Below are 19,508 nucleotides of genomic sequence, written 5' to 3' on the forward strand. Positions count from 1 at the left end.
ATGTCACTCAGACGGGTACCACAGACTATACCTGCCACTGCGTCGCCCCACAGAGGATATTAAGACGAGAGAGACGCGTGATTTTCTTGAAATAAGCGTGCTATGCTCAAATTCACTTGTCACTCAGACGGGTACCACTGACTAAACCTGCCACTGCGTGGCCCCACAGAGGATATTAAGACGAGAGAGACGCGTGATTTTCTTGAAATAAGCGTGCTATGCGCAGATTCACTTGTCACTCAGGAGGGCGCCAAGGACTAAATCTGCCGCTGCGTGGCCCCAGCGAGCATAAGAAGCCTAGAATGTCGAGTGATTTCATTCAAATAAGCGTGCTATGCTGAGATTCACTTGTCACTCAGACGGGTACGACAGACAAAATCTGCCGCTGCGTGGCCCCAGCGAGCATAAGAAGGCGAGAGAGTTGAGTGATTTTCTTGAAATACGCGTGCTATGCTCAGATTCATTTGTCACTCAGACGGGTACCACAGACTAAACCTGCTGCTGCGTCGCCCCACAGAGGATATTAAGACGAGAGAGACGCGTGATTTTCTTGAAATAAGCGTGCTATGCTCAAATTCACTTTTCACTCAGACGGGTACCACTGACTAAACCTGCCACTGCGTGGCCCCACAGAGGATATTAAGACGAGAGAGACGCGTGATTTTCTTGAAATAAGCGTGCTATGCGCAGATTCACTTGTCACTGAGGAGGGTGCCAAGGACTAAATCTGCCGCTGCGTGGCCCCAGCGAGCATAAGAAGACGAGAAAGTCGAGTGATTTCATTGAAATAAGCGTGCTATGCTGAGATTCACGTGTCACTCAGACGGGTACCGCAGACTAAATCGGCCGCTGCGTGGCTCCAGCGAGCATAAGATGACGAGAGAGACGCCTGATTTTCTTGAAATAAGCGTGCTATGCTCAGATTCACTTGTCACTGAGAAGGGTACCACAGAATAAACCTGCCGCTGCGTGGCCCCACAGTGGATATTTAGACGAGAGAGACGCGTGATTTCATTGAAATCAGCGTGCTATACTCAGATACACTTGTCATTCAGACGGGTACCACAGGCTAAATCGGCGCTGTGTGGCTCCAGCGAGCATAAGAAGACGAGAGAGACGCGTGATTTTTTTTAAACAAGCGTGCTATGTTCATATTCACTTGTCACTCAGAAGGGTTCCAAAGACTAAATCGGCCGCTGCGTGGCCCCAGCGCGCATAAGAAGAGGAGAGAGTCGAGTGATTTTCTTGAAATAAGCGTGCTATGCTCAGATTCACTTGTCACTGAGAAGGGTACCACAGACTAAACCTGCCGCTGCGTGGCCCCACATTGGATATTTAGACGAGAGAGACGTGTGATTTCATTGAAATCAGCCTGCTATACTCAGATACACATGTCATTCAGAAGGGTACCACAGACTAAATCTGCCGCTGCGTGGCCCCAGCCAGCATAAGACGAGAGAGTCGAGTGATTTTCTTGAAATAAGCTTGCTATGCTCTTATTCACTTTTTACTCAGAAGGGTACCACAGAATAAATCTACCACTGCGTGGCCCCAGCGAGCATACGAGGACGAGAGAGTTGAGTGATTTTCGTGAAGTAAGCATGCTATGCTCACATTCACTTGTCATTTAGAAGGGTACCAACGACTAAATCTCCCTCTGCGTGGCCCCAGCGAGCTAAGAAGACGAGAGAGTCGAGTGATTTTCTTGAAATAAGCGTGCTATGCTCAGATTCACATGTCACTCAGACGGGTACCACAGACTATACCTGCCACTGCGTCGCCCCACAGAGGATATTAAGACGAGAGAGACGCGTGATTTTCTTGAAATAAGCGTGCTATGCTCAAATTCACTTGTCACTCAGACGGGTACCACTGACTAAACCTGCCACTGCGTGGCCCCACAGAAGATATTAAGACGAGAGAGACGCGTGATTTTCTTGAAATAAGCGTGCTATGCGCAGATTCACTTGTCACTCAGGAGGGTGCCAAGGACTAAATCTGCCGCTGCGTGGCCCCAGCGAGCATAAGAAGACGAGAAAGTCGAGTGATTTCATTGAAATAAGCGTGCTATGCTGAGATTCACTTGTCACTCAGACGGGTACCACAGACAAAATCTGCCGCTGCGTGGCCCCAGCGAGCATAAGAAGGCGAGAGAGTTGAGTGATTTTCTTGAAATACGCGTGCTATGCTCAGATTCACTTGTCACTCAGACGGGTACCACAGACTAAATCGGCCGCTGTGTGGCTCCAGCGAGCATAAGATGACGAGAGAGACGCCTGATTTTCTTGAAATAAGCGTGCTATGCTCAGATTCACTTGTCACTGAGAAGGGTACCACAGACTAAACCTGCCGCTGCGTGGCCCCACAGTGGATATTTAGACGAGAGAGACGCGTAATTTCATTGAAATCAGCGTGCTATACTCAGATACACATGTCATTCAGAAGGGTACCACAGACTAAATCTGCCGCTGCGTGGCCCCAGCCAGCATAAGAAGACGAGAGTGTCGAGTGATTTTCTTGAAATAAGCTTGCTATGCTCTTATTCACTTTTCACTCAGAAGGGTACCACAGAATAAATCTACCGCTGCGTGGCCCCAGCGAGCATACGAAGACGCGAGAGTTGAGTGATTTTCTTGAAGTAAGCGTGCTATGCTCAGATTCACTTGTCACTCAGAAGGGTGCCACAGACTAAATCTCTCTCTGCGTGGCCCCAGCGAGCATAAGAAGACGAGAGAGTCGAGTGATTTTCTTGAAATAAGCGTGCTATGCTCAGATTCACATGTCACTCAGACGGGTACCACAGACTAAACCTGCCACTGCGTGGCACCACAGAGGATATTAAGAGAGAGATATGCGTGATTTTCATGAAATAAGCGTGCTATGCTCAGATTCACTTGTCACTCAGAAGGGTACCACAGAATAAATCTGCCGCTGCGTGGCCCCAGCGAGCATAAGAAGACGAGAGAGTTGAGTGATTTTCTTGAAATAAGCATGCTATGCTCAGATTCACTTGTCATTTAGAAGGGTACCAACGACTAAATCTGCCTCTGTGTGGCCCCAGCGAGCTAAGAAGACGAGAGAGTCGAGTGATTTTCTTGAAATAAGCGTGCTATGCTCAGATTCACATGTCACTCAGACGGGTACCACAGACTATACCTGCCACTGCGTCGCCCCACAGAGGATATTAAGACGAGAGAGACGCGTGATTTTCTTGAAATAAGCGTGCTATGCTCAAATTCACTTGTCACTCAGACGGGTACCACTGACTAAACCTGCCACTGCGTGGCCCCACAGAGGATATTAAGACGAGAGAGACGCGTGATTTTCTTGAAATAAGCGTGCTATGCGCAGATTCACTTGTCACTCAGCAGGGTGCCAAGGACTAAATCTGCTGCTGCTTGGCCCCAGCGAGCATAAGAAGACGAGAAAGTCGAGTGATTTCATTGAAATAAGCGTGCTATGCTGAGATTCACTTGTCACTCAGACGGGTACCACAGACAAAATCTGCCGCTGCGTGGCCCCAGCGAGCATAAGAAGGCGAGAGAGTTGAGTGATTTTCTTGAAATACGCGTGCTATGCTCAGATTCATTTGTCACTCAGACGGGTACCACAGACTAAACCTGCTGCTGCGTCGCCCCACAGAGGATATTAAGACGAGAGAGACGCGTGATTTTCTTGAAATAAGCGTGCTAGGCTCAGATTCACTTGTCACTCAGACGGGTACCACTGACTAAACCTGCCACTGCGTGGCCCCACAGAGGATATTAAGACGAGAGAGACGCGTGATTTTCTTGAAATAAGTATGCTATGCGCAGATTCACTTGTCACTCAGGAGGGTGCCAAGGACTAAATCTGCCGCTGCGTGGCCCCAGCGAGCATAAGAAGACGAGAAAGTCGAGTGATTTCATTGAAATAAGCGTGCTATGCTGAGATTCACTTGTCACTCAGACGGGTACCACAGACAAAATCTGCCGCTGCGTGGCCCCAGCGAGCATAAGAAGGCGAGAGAGTTGAGTGATTTTCTTGAAATACGCGTGCTATGCTCAGATTCATTTGTCACTCAGACGGGTACCACAGACTAAACCTGCTGCTGCGTCGCCCCACAGAGGATATTAAGACGAGAGAGTCGAGTGATTTTCTTGAAATAAGCGTACTATGCTCAGATTCACTTGTCACTCAGACGGGTACCACAGACTAAATCGGCCGCTGCGTGGCTCCAGCGAGCATAAGATGACGAGAGAGACGCCTGATTTTCTTGAAATAAGCGTGCTATGCTCATATTCACTTGTCACTCAGACGGATACCACTGACTAAATCGACCGCTGTGTGGCCCCAGTGAGCATAAAAAGACGAGAGAGTCGAGTGATTTTATTGAAATAAGCGTGCTATGCTCAGATTCACTTGTCACTGAGAAGGGTACCACAGACTAAACCTGCCGCTGCGTGGCCCCACAGTGGATATTTAGACGAGAGAGACGCGTGATTTCATTGAAATCAGCGTGCTATTCTCAGATACACTTGTCATTCAGACGGGTACCACAGGCTAAATCGGCGCTGTGTGGCTCCAGCGAGCATAAGAAGACGAGAGAGACGCGTGATTTTTTTTAAACAAGCGTGCTATGCTCATATTCACTTGTCACTCAGAAGGGTTCCAAAGACTAAATCGGCCGCTGCGTGGCCCCAGCGAGCATAAGAAGAGGAGAGAGTCGAGTGATTTTCTTGAAATAAGCGTGCTATGCTCAGATTAACTTGTCACTGAGAAGGGTACCACAGACTAAACCTGCCGCTGCGTGGCCCCACAGTGGATATTTAGACGAGAGAGACGCGTGATTTCATTGAAATCAGCGTGCTATACTCAGATACACATGTCATTCAGAAGGGTACCACAGACTAAATCTGCCGCTGCGTGGCCCCAGCCAGCATAAGAAGACGAGAGAGTCGAGTGATTTTCTTGAAATAAGCTTGCTATGCTCTTATTCACTTTTCACTCAGAAGGGTACCACAGAATAAATCTACCGCTGCGTGGCCCCAGCGAGCATACGAAGACGAGAGAGTTGAGTGATTTTCTTGAAGTAAGCGTGCTATGCTCAGATTCACTTGTCACTCAGAAGGGTGCCACAGACTAAATCTCTCTCTGCGTGGCCCCAGCGAGCATAAGAAGACGAGAGAGTCGAGTGATTTTCTTGAAATAAGCGTGCTATGCTCAGATTCACATGTCACTCAGACGTTTACCACAGACTAAACCTGCCACTGCGTGGCACCACAGAGGATATTAAGAGAGAGATATGCGTGATTTTCATGAAATAAGCGTGCTATGCTCAGATTCACTTGTCACTCATAAGGGTACCACAGAATAAATCTGCCGCTGCGTGGGCCAGCGAGCATAAGAAGACGAGAGAGTTGAGTGATTTTCTTGAAATAAGCATGCTATGCTCAGATTCACTTGTCATTTAGAAGGGTACCAACGACTAAATCTCCCTCTGCGTGGCCCCAGCGAGCTAAGAAGACGAGAGAGTCGAGTTATTTTCTTGAAATAAGCGTGCTATGCTCAGATTCACATGTCACTCAGACGGGTACCACTGACTAAACCTGCCACTGCGTGGCCCCACAGAGGATATTAAGACGAGAGAGACGCGTGATTTTCTTGAAATAAGCGTGCTATGCGCAGATTCACTTGTCACTGAGGAGGGTGCCAAGGACTAAATCTGCCGCTGCGTGGCCCCAGCGAGCATAAGAAGACGAGAAAGTCGAGTGATTTCATTGAAATAAGCGTGCTATGCTGAGATTCACTTGTCACTCAGACGGGTACCGCAGACTAAATCGGCCGCTGTGTGGCTCCAGTGAGCATAAGATGACGAGAGAGACGCCTGATTTTCTTGAAATAAGCGTGCTATGCTCAGATTCACTTGTCACTGAGAAGGGTACCACAGAATAAACCTGCCGCTGCGTGGCCCCACAGTGGATATTTAGACGAGAGAGACGCGTGATTTCATTGAAATCAGCGTGCTATACTCAGATACACTTGTCATTCAGACGGGTACCACAGGCTAAATCGGCGCTGTGTGGCTCCAGCGAGCATAAGAAGACGAGAGAGACGCGTGATTTTTTTTAAACAAGCGTGCTATGCTCATATTCACTTGTCACTCAGAAGGGTTCCAAAGACTAAATCGGCCGCTGCGTGGCCCCAGCGAGCATAAGAAGAGGAGAGAGTCGAGTGATTTTCTTGAAATAAGCGTGCTATGCTCAGATTCACTTGTCACTGAGAAGGGTACCACAGACTAAACCTGCCGCTGCGTGGCCCCACATTGGATATTTAGAGGAGAGAGACGCGTGAATTCATTGAAATCAGCGTGCTATACTCAGATACACATGTCATTCAGAAGGGTACCACAGACTAAATCTGCCGCTGCGTGGCCCCAGCCAGCATAAGACGAGAGAGTCGAGTGATTTTCTTGAAATAAGCTTGCTATGCTCTTATTCACTTTTTACTCAGAAGGGTACCACAGAATAAATCTACCACTGCGTGGCCCCAGCGAGCATACGAAGACGAGAGAGTTGAGTGATTTTCGTGAAGTAAGCATGCTATGCTCAGATTCACTTGTCATTTAGAAGGGTACCAACGACTAAATCTCCCTCTGCGTGGCCCCAGCGAGCTAAGAAGACGAGAGAGTCGAGTGATTTTCTTGAAATAAGCGTGCTATGCTCAGATTCACATGTCACTCAGACGGGTACCACAGACTATACCTGCCACTGCGTCGCCCCACAGAGGATATTAAGACGAGAGAGACGCGTGGTTTTCCTGAAATAAGCGTGCTATGCTCAAATTCACTTGTCACTCAGACGGGTACCACTGACTAAACCTGCCACTGCGTGGCCCCACAGAGGATATTAAGACGAGAGAGACGCGTGATTTTCTTGAAATAAGCGTGCTATGCGCAGATTCACTTGTCACTCAGGAGGGTGCCAAGGACTAAATCTGCCGCTGCGTGGCCCCAGCGAGCATAAGAAGACGAGAAAGTCGAGTGATTTCATTGAAATAAGCGTGCTATGCTGAGATTCACTTGTCACTCAGACGGGTACCACAGACAAAATCTGCCGCTGCGTGGCCCCAGCGAGCATAAGAAGGCGAGAGAGTTGAGTGATTTTCTTGAAATACGCGTGCTATGCTCAGATTCACTTGTCACTCAGACGGGTACCACAGACTAAATCGGCCGCTGTGTGGCTCCAGCGTGCATAAGATGACGAGAGAGACGCCTGATTTTCTTGAAATAAGCGTGCTATGCTCAGATTCACTTGTCACTGAGAAGGGTACCACAGACTAAACCTGCCGCTGCGTGGCCCCACAGTGGATATTTAGACGAGAGAGACGCGTAATTTCATTGAAATCAGCGTGCTATACTCAGATACACATGTCATTCAGAAGGGTACCACAGACTAAATCTGCCGCTGCGTGGCCCCAGCCAGCATAAGAAGACGAGAGTGTCGAGTGATTTTCTTGAAATAAGCTTGCTATGCTCTTATTCACTTTTCACTCAGAAGGGTACCACAGAATAAATCTACCGCTGCGTGGCCCCAGCGAGCATACGAAGACGAGAGAGTTGAGTGATTTTCTTGAAGTAAGCGTGCTATGCTCAGATTCACTTGTCACTCAGAAGGGTGCCACAGACTAAATCTCTCTCTGCGTGGCCCCAGCGAGCATAAGAAGACGAGAGAGTCGAGTGATTTTCTTGAAATAAGCGTGCTATGCTCAGATTCACATGTCACTCAGACGGGTACCACAGACTAAACCTGCCACTGCGTGGCACCACAGAGGATATTAAGAGAGAGATATGCGTGATTTTCATGAAATAAGCGTTCTATGCTCAGATTCACTTGTCACTCAGAAGGGTACCACAGAATAAATCTGCCGCTGCGTGGCCCCAGCGAGCTAAGAAGACGAGAGAGTCGAGTGATTTTCTTGAAATAAGCGTGCTATGCTCAGATTCACATGTCACTCAGACGGGTACCACAGACTATACCTGCCACTGCGTCGCCCCACAGAGGATATTAAGACGAGAGAGACGCGTGATTTTCTTGAAATAAGCGTGCTATGCTCAAATTCACTTGTCACTCAGACGGGTACCACTGACTAAACCTGCCACTGCGTGGCCCCACAGAGGATATTAAGACGAGAGAGACGCGTGATTTTCTTGAAATAAGCGTGCTATGCGCAGATTCACTTGTCACTCAGCAGGGTGCCAAGGACTAAATCTGCTGCTGCTTGGCCCCAGCGAGCATAAGAAGACGAGAAAGTCGAGTGATTTCATTGAAATAAGCGTGCTATGCTGAGATTCACTTGTCACTCAGACGGGTACCACAGACAAAATCTGCCGCTGCGTGGCCCCAGCGAGCATAAGAAGGCGAGAGAGTTGAGTGATTTTCTTGAAATACGCGTGCTATGCTCAGATTCATTTGTCACTCAGACGGGTACCACAGACTAAACCTGCTGCTGCGTCGCCCCACAGAGGATATTAAGACGAGAGAGACGCGTGATTTTCTTGAAATAAGCGTGCTAGGCTCAGATTCACTTGTCACTCAGACGGGTACCACTGACTAAACCTGCCACTGCGTGGCCCCACAGAGGATATTAAGACGAGAGAGACGCGTGATTTTCTCGAAATAAGTGTGCTATGCGCAGATTCACTTGTCACTCAGGAGGGTGCCAAGGACTAAATCTGCCGCTGCGTGGCCCCAGCGAGCATAAGAAGACGAGAAAGTCGAGTGATTTCATTGAAATAAGCGTGCTATGCTGAGATTCACTTGTCACTCAGACGGGTACCACAGACAAAATCTGCCGCTGCGTGCCCCAGCGAGCATAAGAAGGCGAGAGAGTTGAGTGATTTTCTTGAAATACGCGTGCTATGCTCAGATTCATTTGTCCCTCAGACGGGTACCACAGACTAAACCTGCTGCTGCGTCGCCCCACAGAGGATATTAAGACGAGAGAGTCGAGTGATTTTCTTGAAATAAGCGTGCTATGCTCAGATTCACTTGTCACTCAGACGGGTACCACAGACTAAATCGGCCGCTGCGTGGCTCCAGCGAGCATAAGATGACGAGAGAGACGCCTGATTTTCTTGAAATAAGCGTGCTATGCTCATATTCACTTGTCACTCAGACGGGTACCACTGACTAAATCGACCGCTGTGTGGCCCCAGTGAGCATAAAAAGACGAGAGTCGAGTGATTTTATTGAAATAAGCGTGCTATGCTCAGATTCACTTGTCACTGAGAAGGGTACCACAGACTAAACCTGCCGCTGCGTGGCCCCACAGTGGATATTTAGACGAGAGAGACGCGTGATTTCATTGAAATCAGCGTGCTATACTCAGATACACATGTCATTCAGAAGGGTACCACAGACTAAATCTGCCGCTGCGTGGCCCCAGCCAGCATAAGAAGACGAGAGAGTCGAGTGATTTTCTTGAAGTAAGCTTGCTATGCTCTTATTCACTTTTCACTCAGAAGGGTACCACAGAATAAATCTACCGCTGCGTGGCCCCAGCGAGCATACGAAGACGAGAGAGTTGAGTGATTTTCTTGAAGTAAGCGTGCTATGCTGAGATTCACTTGTCACTCAGACGGGTACCACAGACTAAATCTCTCTCTGCGTGGCCCCAGCGAGCATAAGAAGACGAGAGAGTCGAGTGATTTTCTTGAAATAAGCGTGCTATGCTCAGATTCACATGTCACTCAGACGGGTACCACAGACTAAACCTGCCACTGCGTGGCACCACAGAGGATATTAAGAGAGAGATATGCGTGATTTTCATGAAATAAGCGTGCTATGCTCAGATTCACTTGTCACTCAGAAGGGTACCACAGAATAAATCTGCCGCTGCGTGGGCCAGCGAGCATAAGAAGACGAGAGAGTTGAGTGATTTTCTTGAAATAAGCATGCTATGCTCAGATTCACTTGTCATTTAGAAGGGTACCAACGACTAAATCTCCCTCTGCGTGGCCCCAGCGAGCTAAGAAGACGAGAGAGTCGAGTGATTTTCTTGAAATAAGCGTGCTATGCTCAGATTCACATGTCACTCAGACGGGTACCACAGACTATACCTGCCACTGCGTCGCCCCACAGAGGATATTAAGACGAGAGAGACGCGTGATTTTCTTGAAATAAGCGTGCTATGCGCAGATTCACTTGTCACTGAGGAGGGTGCCAAGGACTAAATCTGCCGCTGCGTGGCCCCAGCGAGCATAAGAAGACGAGAAAGTCGAGTGATTTCATTGAAATAAGCGTGCTATGCTGAGATTCACTTGTCACTCAGACGGGTACGACAGACAAAATCTGCCGCTGCGTGGCCCCAGCGAGCATAAGAAGGCGAGAGAGTTGAGTGATTTTCTTGAAATACGCGTGCTATGCTCAGATTCATTTGTCACTCAGACGGGTACCACAGACTAAACTTGCTGCTGCGTCGCCCCACAGAGGATATTAAGACGAGAGAGACGCGTGATTTTCTTGAAATAAGCGTGCTATGCTCAAACTCACTTTTCACTCAGACGGGTACCACTGACTAAACCTGCCACTGCGTGGCACCACAGAGGATATTAAGACGAGAGAGACGCGCGATTTTCTTGAAATAAGCGTGCTATGCGCAGATTCACTTGTCACTGAGGAGGGTGCCAAGGACTAAATCTGCCGCTGCGCGGCCCCAGCGAGCATAAGAAGACGAGAAAGTCGAGTGATTTCATTGAAATAAGCGTGCTATGCTGAGATTCACTTGTCACTCAGACGGGTACCACAGACAAAATCTGCCGCTGCGTGGCCCCAGCGAGCATAAGAAGGCGAGAGAGTTGAGTGATTTTCTTGAAATAAGCGTGCTATGCTCAGATTCACTTGTCACTCAGACGGGTACCACAGACTAAATCGGCCGCTGCGTGGCTCCAGCGAGCATAAGATGACGAGAGAGACGCCTGATTTTCTTGAAATAAGCGTGCTATGCTCAGATTCACTTGTCACTGAGAAGGGTACCACAGACTAAACCTGCCGCTGCGTGGCCCCACAGTGGATATTTAGACGAGAGAGACGCGTAATTTCATTGAAATCAGCGTGCTATACTCAGATACACATGTCATTCAGAAGGGTACCACAGACTAAATCTGCCGCTGCATGGCCCCAGCCAGCATAAGAAGACGAGACAGTCGAGTGATTTTCTTGAAGTAAGCGTGCTATGCTCAGAGTCACTTGTCACTCAAAGGGTACCACAGACTAAATCTCCCGCTGCGTGGCCCCAGCGAGCATAAGAGGACGAGAGAGTCGAGTGATTTTCTTGAAATAAGCGTGCTAAGCTCAGATTCACATGTCACTCAGACGGGTACCACAGACTAAACCTGCCACTGCGTGGCACCACAGAGGATATCAAGAGAGAGATATGCGTGATTTTCATGAAATAAGCGTGCTATGCTCAGATTCACTTGTCACTCAGAAGGGTACCACAGAATAAATCTGCCGCTGCGTGGCCCCAGCGAGCATAAGAAGACGAGAGAGTTGAGTGATTTTCTTGAAATAAGCATGCTATGCTCAGATTCACTTGTCATTTAGAAGGGTACCAACGACTAAATCTCCCTCTGCGTGGCCCCAGCGAGCTAAGAAGACGAGAGAGTCGAGTGAGTTTCTTGAAATAAGCGTGCTCTATGCTCAGATTCACATGTCACTCAGACGGGTACCACAGACTATACCTGCCACTGCGTCGCCCCACAGAGGATATTAAGACGAGAAAGACGCGTGATTTTCTTGAAATAAGCGTGCTATGCGCAGATTCACTTGTCACTCAGGAGGGTGCCAAGGACTAAATCTGCTGCTGCGTGGCCTCAGCGAGAATAAGAAGACGAGAAAGTCGAGTGATTTCATTGAAATAAGCGTGCTATGCTCAGATTCACTTCTCACTCAGACGGGTACCACAGACTAAATCGGCGCTGCGTGGCCCCAGCGAGCATAAGAAGACGAGAGAGTTGAGTGATTTTCTTGAAATAAGCATGCTATGCTCAGATTCACTTGTCATTTAGAAGGGTACCAACGACTAAATCTCCCTCTGCGTGGCCCCAGCGAGCTAAGAAGACGAGAGAGTCGAGTGAGTTTCTTGAAATAAGCGTGCTATGCTCAAATTCACTTGTCGCTCAGACGGGTACCACTGACTAAACCTGCCACTGTGTGGCCCCACAGAGGATATTAAGACGAGAGAGACGCGTGATTTTCTTGAAATAAGCGTGCTATGCGCAGATTCACTTGTCACTCAGGAGGGTGCCAAGGACTAAATCTGCTGCTGCGTGGCCTCAGCGAGAATAAGAAGACGAGAAAGTCGAGTGATTTCATTGAAATAAGCGTGCTATGCTCAGATTCACTTCTCACTCAGACGGGTACCACAGACTAAATCGGCGCTGCGTGGCCCCAGCGAGCATAAGAAGAGGAGAGAGTCGAGTGATTTTCTTGAAATGAGCGTGCTATGCTCAGATTCACTTGTCACTGAGAAAGGTACCACAGAATAAACCTGCCGCTGCGTGGCCCCACAGTGGATATTTAGACGAGAGAGACGCGTGATTTCATTGAAATCAGCGTGCTATACTCAGATACACTTGTCATTCAGAAGGGTACCACAGACTAAATCTGCCGCTGCGTGGCCCCAGCCTGCACAAGAAGACGAGAAAGTCGAGTGATTTTCTTGAAATAAGCGTGCTATGCTCAGATTCACTTGTCACTCAGAAGGGTACCACAGACTAAATCGGTGCTGCGTCGCCCCAGCGAGCATAAGAAGACGAGAGTGACGCGTGATTTTCTTCATAGAAGCGTGCTATGCTCAGATTCACTTGTTGCTCAGACGGATATCACAGACTAAATCTCCCGCTGCGTGGCCCCAGCGAGCACAAGAAGACGAGAGTGACGCGTGATTTTCTTGAAATAAGCGTGCTATGCTCAGATTCACTTGTCACTGAGAAGGGTACCACAGACTAAATCTGCATCTGCGTGGCCCCAGCGAGCATAAGAAGACGAGAGAGTCGAGTGATTTCATTGAAATAAGCGTGCTATGCTGACATTCACCTGTCACTCAGAAGGGAACCACAGACTAAATCTGCGGCTGCGTGGCCCCAGCGAGCATAAGAGTCGAGTGATTTTCTTGAAATAAGCATGCTATGCTCACATTCACTTGTCACTAAGAAGGGTACCACAGACTAAATCTCCTTCTGCGTGGCCCCAGCGAGCATAAGCAGACGAGAGAGTCAAGTGATTTTCTTGAAATAAGCGTGCTATGCTCAGATTCATATGTCACTCAGACGGGTACCACAGACTAAACCTGCCACTGCGAGGTACCACAGAGGATATTAAGACGAGAGAGATGCGTGATTTTCATGAAATAAGCGTGCTATGCTCAGATTCACTTGTCGCTCAGAAGGGTACCACAGAATAAATCTGCCGCTGCGTGGCTCCAGCGAGCATAAGAAGAGGAGAGAGTCGAGTGATTTTCTTGACATAAGCGTGCTATGCTAAGATTCACTTGTCACTCAGACGGGTCCACAGACTAAACCTGCTGCTGCGTCGCCCCACAGAGGATATTAAGACGAGAGAGTCATGTGAATTTCTTGCAATTAGCGTTCTATGCTCAGACTCACTTGTCACTCATACGGGTACCACAAACTAAACCTGCTGCTGCGTCGCCCCACAGAGGATATTAAGACGAGAGAGTCGAGTGATTTTCTTGAAATTAGCGTGGTAGGGTCAGATTCACTTGTCACTCAGACGGGTACCACAGACTAAACCTGCTGCTGCGTCGCCCCACAGAGGATATTAAGACGAGAGAGTCGAGTGATTTTCATAAAATAAGCGTGCTATGCTCAGATTCACTTGTCACTCAGAAGGGTACCACAGAATAACTCTGCCGCTGCGTGGCCCCAGCGAGCATAAGAAGAGGAGAGAGTCGAGTGATTTTCTTGAAATAAGCGTGCTATGCTCTGATTCACTTTTCACTCAGAGGGGTACCACAGACTAAATCTGCCGCTGCGTGGCCCGAGCGAGCATAAGAAGAGGAGAGAGTCGAGTGATTTTCTTGAAATAAGCGTGCTATGCTCAGATTCACTTGTCACTCAGAAGGGTACCACAGACTAAATCTGCCGCTGCGTGGCCCCAGTGAGCATCAGAAGAGGGGAGAGTCGAGTGATTTTTTTTAAATAAGCATGCTATGCTCAGATTCACTTGTCACTCAGAAGGGTACCGCAGACTAAATCTACCGCTGCGTGGCCCCAGCGAGTATAAGAAGGCGAGCGAGTTGAGTGATTTTCTTGAAATAAGCGTGCTCTGCTCATATTCACTTGTCACTAAGAACGGTATCAAAGACTAAATCGGCCGCTGTGTGGCCCCAGCGAGCATAAGATGACGAGAGAGACGCGGGATTTTTTTGAAATAAGCGTGCTATGCTCAGATTCACTTGTCACTCAGAAGGGTACCACAGACTAAATCGGCTGCTGCATCGCCCCAGCAAGCATAAGAAGACGAGAGTGAGGCGTGATTTTCTTGAAATAAGCGTGCTATGCTCAGATTCACTTGTCACTCATACGGGTACCACAGGCTAAATCGGCCGCTGTGTGGCTCCAGCGAGCATAAGAAGACGAGAGAGACGCGTGATTTTTTTAAACAAGCGTGCTATGCTCATACTCACTTGTCACTCAGAAGGGTACCAAAGACTAAATCGGCCGCTGCGTGGCCCCAGCGAGCATAAGATGACGAGAGAGACCCGTGATTTTCTTTAAATAAGCGTGCTATGCTCAGATTCACTTTTCACTCAGAAGGGTACCACAGACTAAATCTGCCGTTGCGTGGCCCCAGCGAGCATAAGAAGAGGAGAGAGTCGAGTGATTTTCTTGAAATAAGCGTGCTATGCTCAGATTGTCTTGTCACTCAGAAGGGTACCACAGACTAAATCTGCCGCTGCGTGGCCCCAGTGAGCATAAGAAGAGGAGAGAGTCGAGTGATTTTCTTGAAATAAGCATGCTATGCTCACATTCACTTGTCACTAAGGAGGGTACCACAGACTAAATCTGCCGCTGCGTGGCCGCAGCGAGCATAAGACGACGAGAGAGTTGAGTGATTTTCTTGAAATAAGCGTGCTATGCTCAGATTCACTTGTCACTCTGAAGGGTACCAAGGACTAAATCTGCCGCTGCGCGGCCCCACAGTGGATATTTAGACGAGAGAGACGCGTGATTTCATTGAAATCAGCGTGCTATACTCAGATACACTTGTCATTCAGAAGGGTACCACAGACTAAATCTGCCGCTGCGTGGCCCCAACCAGCATAAGAAGACGAGAGAGTCGAGTGATTTTCTTGAAATAAGCGTGCTATCCTCTGATTCACTTGTCACTCAGAAGGGCACCACAGACTAAATCTGCGGCTGCGTGGCCCCAGCGAGCATAAGAAGAGGAGAAACTCGAGTGATTGTCTTGAAATAAGTGTGCTATGCTCACATTCGCTTGTCACTCAGAAACGTACCACAGACTAAATCTCCCTCTGAGTGGCCCCAGCGAGCATAAGAAGACGAGAGAGTCAAGTGATTTTCTTGAAATAAGCGTGCTATGCTCAGATTGTCTTGTCACTCAGAAGGGTACCACAGACTAAATCTGCCGCTGCGTGGCCCCAGCGAGCATAAGAAGAGGAGAGAGTCGAGTGATTTTCTTGACATAAGTGTGCTATGCTAAGATTCACTTGTCACTCAGACGGGTCCACAGACTAAACCTGCTGCTGCGTCGCCCCACAGAGGATAATAAGACGAGAGAGTCATGTGATTTTCTTGAAGTTAGCGTTCTATGCTCAGACTCACTTGTCACTCATACGGGTACCACAAACTAAACCTGCTGCTGCGTCGCCCCACAGAGGATATTAAGACGAGAGAGTCGAGTGATTTTCTTGAAATTAGCGTGCTAGGGTCAGATTCACTTGTCACTCAGACGGGTACCACAGACTAAACCTGCTGCTGCGTCCCCCACAGAGGATATTAAGACGAGAGAGTCGAGTGATTTTCATAAAATAAGCGTGCTATGCTCAGATTCACTTGTCACTCAGAAGGGTACCACAGAATAACTCTGCCGCTGCGTGGCCCCAGCGAGCATAAGAAGAGGAGAGAGTCGAGTGATTTTCTTGAAATAAGCGTGCTATGCTCAGATTCACTTGTCACTCAGAAGGGTACCACAGACTAAATCTGCCGCTGCGTGGCCCCAGTGAGCATAAGAAGAGGAGAGAGTCGAGTGATTTTTTTGAAATAAGCATGCTATGCTCAGATTCACTTGTCACTCAAAAGGGTACCACAGACTAAATCTGCCGCTGCGTGGCCCCAGCGAGCATAAGAAGACGAGCGAGTTGAGTGATTTTCTTGATATAAGCGTGCTATGCTCAGATTCACTTGTCACTCTGAAGGGTACCAAGGACTAAATCTGCCGCTGCGCGGCCCCAGCGAGCTTAAGAAGACGAGAAAGTCGAGTGATTTCGTTGAAATAAGCGTGCTATGCTGAGATTCACTTGACCATCAGACGGGTACCACAGGCAAAATCTGCCGCTGCGTGGCCCCAACGAGTATAAGAAGGCGAGCGAGTTGAGTGATTTTCTTGAAATAAGCGTGCTCTGCTCATATTCACTTGTCACTAAGAACGGTACCAAAGACTAAATCGGCCGCTGTGTGGCCCCAGCGAGCATAAGATGACGAGAGAGACGCGTGATTTTTTTGAAATAAGCGTGTTATGCTCAGATTCACTTGTCACTCAGAAGGGTACCACAGACTAAATCGGCTGCTGCATCGCCCCAGCGAGCATAAGAAGACGAGAGTGAGGCGTGATTTTCTTGAAATAAGCGTGATATGCTCAGATTCACTTGTCACTCAGAAGGGTACCACAGACTATATCGGCAGCTGCGTCGCCCCAGCGAGCATAAGACGAGAGTGACGCGTCATTTTCTTGAAATAAGCGTGCTATGCTCAGATTCCCTTGTCACGCAAACGGGTACCAAAGGCAAAATCGGCGCTGTGTGGCTCCAGCGAGCATAAGAAGACGAGAGAGACGCGTGATTTCTTTTAAACAAGCGTGCTATGCTCATATTCACTTGTCACTCAGAAGGGTACCAAAGACTAAATCGGCCGCTGCGTGGCCCCAGCGAGCATAAGAAGAGGAGAGAGACGCGTGATTTTCTTGAAATAAGCGTGCTATCCTCATATTCACTTGTCACTCAGAAGGGTACCAAAGACTAAATCGGCCGCTGCGTGGCTCCAGCGAGCATACGAAGACGAGAGAGTCGAGTGATTTTCTTGAAATAAGCGTGCTCTGCTCATATTCACTTGTCACTAAGAACGGTACCAAAGACTAAATCGGCCGCTTTGTGGCCCCAGCGAGCATAAGATGACGAGAGGGACGCGTGATTTTTTTTTAAATAAGCGTGCTATGCTCCGACTCAGTTGTCACTCAGAAGGGTTCCAAAGACTAAATCGGCCGCTGCGTGGCCCCAGCGAGCATAAGAAGAGGAGAGAGTCGAGTGATTTTCTTGAAATAAGCTTGCTATGCTCTTATTCACTTTTCACTCAGAAGGGTACCACAGAATAAATCTACCGCTGCGTGGCCCCAGCGAGCATACGAAGACGAGAGAGTTGAGTGATTTCCTTGAAGTAAGCGTGCTATGCTCAGATTCTCTTGTCACTCAGACGGGTGCCACAGACTAAACTGCCACTGCGTGGCACCACAGAGGATATTAAGAGAGAGATATGCGTGATTTTCATGAAATAAGTGTGCTATGCTCAGATTCATTTGTCACTCAGAAGGGTACCACAGAATAAATCTGCCGCTGCGTGGCAACAGCAAGCATAAGAAGACGAGAGAGTTGAGTGATTTTCTTGAAATAAGCATGCTATGCTCAGATTCACTTGTCATTTAGAAGGGTACCAACGACTAAATCTCCCTCTGCGTGGCCCCAGCGAGCTAAGAAGACGAGAGAGGCGAGTGATTTTCTTGAAAAAAGCGTGCTATGCTCAGATTCACATGTCACTCAGACGGGTACCACAGACTATACCTGCCACTGCGTCGCCCCACAGAGGATATTAACACGAGAGAGACGCGTGATTTTCTTGAAATAAGCGTGCTAGGCTCAGATTCACTTCTCACTCAGACGGGTACCACTGACTAAACCTGCCACTGCGTGGCCCCACAGAGGATATTAAGACGAGAGAGACGCGTGATTTTCTTGAAATGAGAGTGCTATGCGCATATTCACTTGTCACTCATCAGGGTGCCAAGGACTAAATCTGCCGCTGCGTGGCCCCAGCGAGCATAAGAAGACGAGAAAGTCGAGTGATTTCATTGAAATAAGCGTGCTATGCTGAGATTCACTTGTCACTCAGACGGGTACCACAGACAAAATCTGCCGCTGCGTGGCCCCACAGAGGATATTAAGACGGGAGAGTCGAGTGATTTTCTTGAAATAAGCGTGCTATGCTCAGATTCACTTGTCACTCAGACGGGTACCACAGACTAAATCGGCCGCTGCGTGGCTCCAGCGAGCATAAGATGACGAGAGAGACGCCTGATTTTCTTGAAGTAAGCGTGCTATGCTCATATTCACTTGTCACTCAGACGGGTACCACTGACTAAATCGGCCGCTGTGTGGCCCCAGTGAGCATAAAAAGACGAGAGAGTCGAGTGATTTTATTGAAATAAGCGTGCTATGCCCAGATTCAGTTGACACTCAGACGGGTACCACAGACTAAATCGGCGCTGCGAGGCTCCAGCGAGCATAACACGAGAGAGACGAGTGATTTTCTTGAAATAAGCGTGCTCTGCTCATATTCACTTGTCACTCAGAACGGTACCAAAGACTAAATCGGCCGCTGCGTGGCCCCAGCGAGCATAAGATGACGAGAGAGACGCGTGATTTTTTTTAAATAAGCGTGCTATGCTCAGATTCACTTGTCACTGAGAAGGGTACCACAGACTAAACCTGCCGCTGCGTGGCCCCACAGTGGATATTTAGACGAGAGAGACGCGTAATTTCATTGAAATCAGCGTGCTATACTCAGATACACTTGTCATTCAGACGGGTACCACAGGCTAAATCGGCGCTGTGTGGCTCCAGCGAGCATAAGAAGACGAGAGAGACGCGTGATTTTTTTTAAACAAGCGTGCTATGCTCATATTCACTTGTCACTCAGAAGGGTTCCAAAGACTAAATCGGCCGCTGCGTGGCCCCAGCGAGCATAAGAAGAGGAGAGAGTCCAGTGATTTTCTTGAAATAAGCGTGCTATGCTCAGATTCACTTGTCACTGAGAAGGGTACCACAGACTAAACCTGCCGCTGCATGGCCCCACAGTGGATATTTAGACGAGAGAGACGCGTGATTTCATTGAAATCAGCGTGCTATACTCAGATACACATGTCATTCAGAAGGGTACCACAGACTAAATCTGCCGCTGCGTGGCATCACCCAGCATAAGAAGACGAGAGAGT

The 19,508-nt window shown here is 48.5% G+C and overlaps 1 long non-coding RNA gene across 2 annotated transcripts in view; it reads left to right on the plus strand.

Annotated features, from left to right (window-relative positions):
* The window catches only part of LOC149338079 (uncharacterized), a 1,049,963-nt gene that overhangs the window by 775,444 nt on the left and 255,011 nt on the right, over positions 1-19,508 (plus strand). The window lies entirely within an intron of this gene.

The sequence above is a fragment of the Amblyomma mixtum genome, chromosome 6 (genome assembly GCF_055824585.1).
Source record: "Amblyomma mixtum isolate Tamu chromosome 6, ASM5582458v1, whole genome shotgun sequence".
Classification (NCBI taxonomy): Eukaryota; Metazoa; Arthropoda; class Arachnida; order Ixodida; family Ixodidae; genus Amblyomma; species Amblyomma mixtum.